Below are 6,556 nucleotides of genomic sequence, written 5' to 3'. Positions count from 1 at the left end.
GCCCTACCACCTACCGATACTAGGGGCAATTTTATAATGGCAAATTTACCTATCAAGCTGTAAGTCTTTGGCTGTGGGAGGAAACCAGAGCACCCGGCGAAAGCCCACGCAGACACAGGGAGAACTTTCAAACACATCCCACCCTATTTGTGCTGAGAATGCTAGGGTGGAGAGCTGTGACATTTTGTCTCAATACACATCCCACCCTGTTCATCCTGAGAATACCAGGTTGGAGAACTGGGTCATCTCGTCTCATAACAGATCCCACCCTGTTCATGCCGAGAATTTGAGGATGGAGAGCTGGGGCGTCCTGTCTCGAAACACAACCCACCCCGTTCATCCTGTGAGCAACAGTGTGGAAAGCTTGGACATCCCGTTTCAAAACGCATTCCACCTATTGATAATAAGCATCCTCGGGTGCAAAGTGGGACATCCTTTCTCAAAACACATCCTTGACTGTTCATACAGAGAATCACAACTGGAGAGCTGGGACAACCTGCCTCAAAATTCATCCCACCCAGTTCATACTGAGAATCCCAGAGTGGACAGTTAGGAACACCTGCTTCAAAACACATCCCACTATGTTTATGTTGAGAATTCCAAGGGAGAGAGCTGGGACATCCTGTCTCAAAACACATCCCATATTTTTCATCCTGATGTTCATACTGAGTATTCCAAACTGGAGAGCTGGGGCATTCTTTATCAAAACGCATTCCACCCTGTTTATGCTGAGAATTTGGAGAACTGGGTGGAGAACTGGGACATCCCGTCTCCACACACATTGCGCCCTGTTATTACTGAGAAGCCCAGGCTGGAGAAATGGGAAATCCTGTCTCAAAGGACATTCCACCCTGTTCATACTTAGAATGCCATGCTGGAGACCCGGGACATCCTATTTCATAGCACATCCCACCCTGTTCATACTGAGACTACTGGAGTGGAGAGTAAGGATATGCCTCCTGAATACACTTTCCAGCCTGTTCACACTATGAAATGTCTCAATACACCTCCCACATTGTCCATCCTGAGACTACCAGGATGGAAACCTTGGACATCCAGTCTCAAAACACATTCCACCTGTTGATAATAAGCATCCTAGGGTGGAAAGTGGGACATCCTCTGTTAGAACACATCCCCCCCTGTTCACACTGCGAATTGTAGGGCGGAGAGCTGGGACATCCCTTCTCAAAGCACATCCCACACTGTTCATACTGAGAATACCAGGGTGGAGAGATGGGACCTCATGTTTAAAAACTCATCCCACCCTGTACCTTCTGAGAATACTCAGGCCCGCTCGCTTTCTCCCTTCAGTCATCCAGTGCTGCCATCTGTTTAGGTTGCCTCCGTGTGATTATTTGAACAGCGCTATATTTAGTCCTGGCAGCTGCCTGATGTCGAAGACTGTGTCGTTTTAGTGGCACGGACTGCATTTTGCATGTGCCACTGCAGCGCAAGCTGGTTGTCACGATTTCAGCAAAAAAGGCGCTTGACAAATGTACTAGAATTCTTTGAGGATGCAATTAGTAGAGTTGATAAGGAGCAGTAAGTGGATGTGCTTTATTTCTACTTTCAGAAGGCTTTCGACAAAGTCCCACATAAGAGATCAGTATGGAAAATTAAAGCACATGGGATTGGGGGTAGTGCATTGCGATGGATAGTAAATTGTTTGGCCGACAGGAAACAAAGATTTGGAATAAACGGGTCTTTTTCCGAATGGCAGGCAGTGACTAATGGGGAACTACAGCGATCGGTGCAAGGCCACCAGCTTTTCACAATATGCATTCATGATTTAGATGAGTGAACTAAATGTAATATCTCCAGATTTTCAGATGATTCAAAACTGGGTGGGAAGGTGAGCTTTAAGGTGGATGCAGAGAGGCTTCATGGTGATTTGGACACATTGAGTGAGTGGGCAAATGCATGGCAGATGCAGTATAATGTGGATAAATGTGACGTGATCCACTTTGGCAGCAAAAACAGGAAGGCAGATTATTATCTGACTGACTATAAACGGAAAGAGTGGAATATGCAACGCAACGAGACCTGGTTTTCGTAAACCAGTTTCTGAAAGTAAGCATGAAGGTGCAACAGGCGGTAAAAAGGGGAGATAGTATGTTGACCTTCATAGCGAGAGGATTCAAGTACAGGAGCAGGGCTGTCTTGCTGCAATTACACATAATGAATTCGCTTCTAAAATGCAGTCACTGTAACAATGAAGTGAATTCTGCAGGCGAGCTGTGCACGGCAAGATCCCAGCAATGGTGACACTTCAACATTCACTTGACCAAGGTTTTGAGTGTGGATTTCTCTCCCTCCCCTCTCTCTCTCTATCTGTCTTCCTCCATCTTTCTCTGCCTTCCCTCCCTCACCCACACTCTGCCTGTCTCTCCCTCTCTGCGTTTAACCTGCCACCACCAGCTGTTTCTCACTAGCCCTCTTTTTCTCTCCATCTGTTTCTGCCTCACTGTTGTAATGTAGGAATGGATGCAGAGAATGCATTCCCAGCAGGATCCCACAATGTGATCATAGTCAGATATCCCATCACAGTCCTCAGAAAATGCTAAACTCCATCTTTAAACTATAACAAATCTTTATACAGCTTCTCATTCAGCACTTGTAATTGTTGTACAATTCTGGCAAAAACACAGAAAAATCCACACTCAGACCCACAGGAAGCTAAATTTTAAAGTGTCCTCATTGTTGTTATGTAGGAAATGCTGCAGGGTACTTGATGCACAGCAAGATCCCACAATCAGCATTGTAACAATAACCAGATTTCAGTCCTCAGAAAGGGTGAAACTCCTTCTTTAAACTGGGAAACAGCTGCTGATTCTGTCTCACCATTTCAAATAACTACAAATCACATTGCTGTTTGTGGCATGTTTTTTATATATTTAATGTTTAAATGCAGATGGTGAGTGTGAAAAAGAGTCAGAGAAGAGAAAGCATGGGGGGAGATAGAGACACAGGGAAAGAATGTGGAGACAGAGAGAAAGCTAACCTCAGAACGACAGTAAAATGAATTAAAATGGGCACCGTGCATCATAGCATTGCCCAGAACAGCAGCAAACCTCACAGGCAGGGCTGGAAGGAGCAAGAGGCAAATGGGACTCCCTCCTGGGGCTGCTTCTTTAACCCCAGGCTTTCACACTGATTAAAACTCCAGGGCCCCCATCCGACAGCACCTAGTTAACCCAGGGCCCAGAGAGGAAATTAAACCTCGGGCTAATAAACAGACACAACTCACGTGGGCCCTTTGGGTGCAGACTGTGGACAAGGCCTCAGACCTTCCCCTCTGGAGGAAGCTCCTGTCCAAGGATTCCTCGTCTAAGCCTTTCCCTCTTTTCACCTTCTCGATGCAGTTTTCAGAAAGAAAATTCCTGAAGGCAAGAGGGAGAGAGAGAAAATTAATTAAAAGGCATTGTTAAACAAAATATCATAGCAAGAGCCCAGGAATTGCCCTCGGTTACACAGACATTCTGTCAGCAACACCCACATACAAACAAATCACAGTTAATAAACCGAAGGATAAAAGGGTTCAGACATCAACCTCCACCAGTGTGTGTCTGTGTGTCTGTCTCTTTATCTCTCTCCCTGACTCTGTATCTCTCTCTCTCTCTCTCTCTGTTTCTATCTCAGTCGCCCCTGTGTCCCTCTCTCTTGCTCTCTCTCTCTGTCCATATCGGGTTTCCTTCCCACTATTTCCGATCTAATCTTCATTGAAATGTGCTTTGAAATGTTTCTGTCACCATTTAAAACAACAACAAATCATGTTTCAGTGTGTGGTATGTTTTTAATGATTAGAAGTTTAAATAGAGACATAGAGAGAAAGAAAGCTGGAGAGATAGAGAGAGAAAACGAAACTCCGAACTTCAGTAAAATGAATTCCAATAGGCTCCGTACATCTTATTTAATATTAAAGCTTCCTAGCATTGCCCAAAGTACACGGATTATTCTATAAATAAAACAAGCCTTTAGAAACTCTCACATTTGTGAAATAATTCCTAGCTTTTGACGCTCAATGAGTTCATTATTAAAGTGGTCGACACTGTTGCAATGTTGTAAAATCTGCAGGCCATTGGTGCACAGCAAGATCCCACAAGCAGTAGTGTGATAACAGCCCGCTACCCCTCCTCTCCCCCTCTGATTCCCTCCATGTTACCTTCACTCTCCTGCGTCTCTCTCCCTCCTGTCACTCTCATTCAGAGGGACTGAAGGAGAGAGAGAGAGAGACAGACAGTGAAATCCACTGTCAGAACCTCACTCTCAATTTAAATGGTTGCTACACATTTCATTTCACCCTCAAATTCACGGCACTGCCCAAAACAACAGCATTATTCAGGATTTATAACAAGCCTTTAGACAGCTACACCTTTCGGATGTTTAATTTAGCCTTGCCAGCTGGGCCCCAGAGAGGAACTTAAACCTCGGGCTAATAAGGTTTGATAAGGTTCCCCATGGTAGGCTGATGGAGAAAGTGAAGGCGCATGGGGTCCAAGGTGTACTAGCTAGATGGATAAAGAACTGGCTGGGCAACAGGAGACAGAGAGTAGCAGTGGAAGGGAGTTTCTCAAAATGGAGCCGTGTGACCAGTGGTTTGTGACCTCTGGAAACTTATCCAGTAGTGACGTTGGACTGATTGGTTAGGAGTAACAGGTTGTACCTCATCTCTCTTTTTTTTAAACAGGTTACAACATTTGTAACCCTCCAGTCCTCTGGTACCATCTCATATACCAGAAGGATTGAAAGATTCTGGCCAGTGCCTCCGCTATTTCCATCATTTTCTCTCTCATACATCTGGGATCATGGCGCAAAATATTCTACGTTATTATGGATGGAAGAGGGTCAACTGAACTTGTTTGTTCAGTGACTCTAATTAATGCCAGTCTCCATGGACCCGAATTGTATCACTGGAGGATTTACCTCTTCAATTAATAAGGACCTCCGTTCAGTGTGTTGTCCCATAGTGTCAGCAAGAATATCACCCCAGCACTCTCAGGGATCAGCAGCTCCAGGGTGAGGGAAAGGATAGATCAGAATCTGAGAACATTAGTTGTACTGTTACAGCAATGGGTCAGAATCTGAGAACCATAGATTGCAACGTTTCAACAATGTGTCGAAATCTGAGAACAATAGATTGTAATGTTACAGCAATGGATCAGAATCTGAGAGCAATAGATTGGAATGTTGCAACAATGGGCAGGAGTTTCTAATGGAATTTCTACATTTCTACATTCTTTCTACATTTTATGATGTGCTATCATTAGACACCCGGATAAATCACACACTTCTGTTGATTCAATTCATTTACTATCCTATGATGGCTATGATTGGTGTCTCTGGTAAGTCTCCCCATAATAGCTATTAATTTTATAAACCATGTTTAACTGCATTAACTGGTTTTGTGCAGGGAAGGTCATGTCTTATCAACTTAATAGAATTCTTTGAGGAAGGGACAAAGTTGATTGATGAGGGAAGGGCTGTATATGTCATATACATGGACTTCAGTAAGGCGTTTGATAAGGTTCCCCATGGTAGGCGATGGAGAAAGTGAAGGCGCATGTGGTCCAAGGTGTACTAGCTTGATGGATAAAGAACTGGCTGGGCAACAGGAGACAGAGAGTAGCAGTGGAAGGGAGTTTCTCAAAATGGAGACGTGTGACCAGTGGTGTTCCACAGGGATCCGTGCTGGGACCACTGTTGTTTGTGATATACATAAATGATTTGGAGGAAAGTATAGGTGGTCTGATTAGCAAGTTTGCAGACGACACTAAGATTGGTGTAGTAGCAGATACTGAAGGGGACTGTCAGAGAATACAGCAGAATATAGATAGACTGGAAGAGTTGGGCAGAGAAATGGCAGATGGAGTTCAATCAGGGCAAATGCGAGGTGATGCATTTTGGAAGATCCAATTCCAGAGTGAACTATACAGTAAATGGAAAAGTCCTGGGGAAAATTGATGTACAGAGAGATTTGGGTGTTCAGGTCCATTGTTCCCTGAAGGTGGCAACGCAGGTCAATAGAGTGGTCAAGAAGGCATACGGCATGCTTTCCTTCATCGGACGGGGTATTGAGTACAAGAGTTGGCAGGTCATGTTACAGTTGTATAGGACTTTGGTTCGGCCACATTTGGAATACTGCGTGCAGTTCTGGTCGCCACATTACCAAAAGGATGTGGATGCTTTGGAGAGGGTGCAGAGGAGGTTCACCAGGATGTTGCCTGGTATGGAGGGCGCTAGCTATGAAGAGAGGTTGAGCAGATTAGGATTATTTTAATTAGAAAGACGGAGGTTGAGGGGGGACCTGATTGAGGTGTACAAAATCATGAGAGGTATAGACAGGTTGGATAGCAAGAAGCTTTTTCCCAGAGTGGGGGATTCAATTACAAGGGGACACGAGTTCAAAGTGAAAGGGGAAAAGTTATGGGGGATATGCGTGGAAAGTTCTTTACGCAGAGGGTGGTGGGTGCATGGAACGCATTACCAGCGGAGGTGGTAGACGCGGGCACGATAGCGTCTTTTAAGATGTATCTAGACAGATACATGAATGGGCAGG

The sequence above is a fragment of the Heterodontus francisci genome, unplaced genomic scaffold, assembly GCF_036365525.1.
Source record: "Heterodontus francisci isolate sHetFra1 unplaced genomic scaffold, sHetFra1.hap1 HAP1_SCAFFOLD_201, whole genome shotgun sequence".
NCBI lineage: Eukaryota > Metazoa > Chordata > Chondrichthyes > Heterodontiformes > Heterodontidae > Heterodontus > Heterodontus francisci.
Note: the sequence above shows the minus strand (reverse complement) of the source record.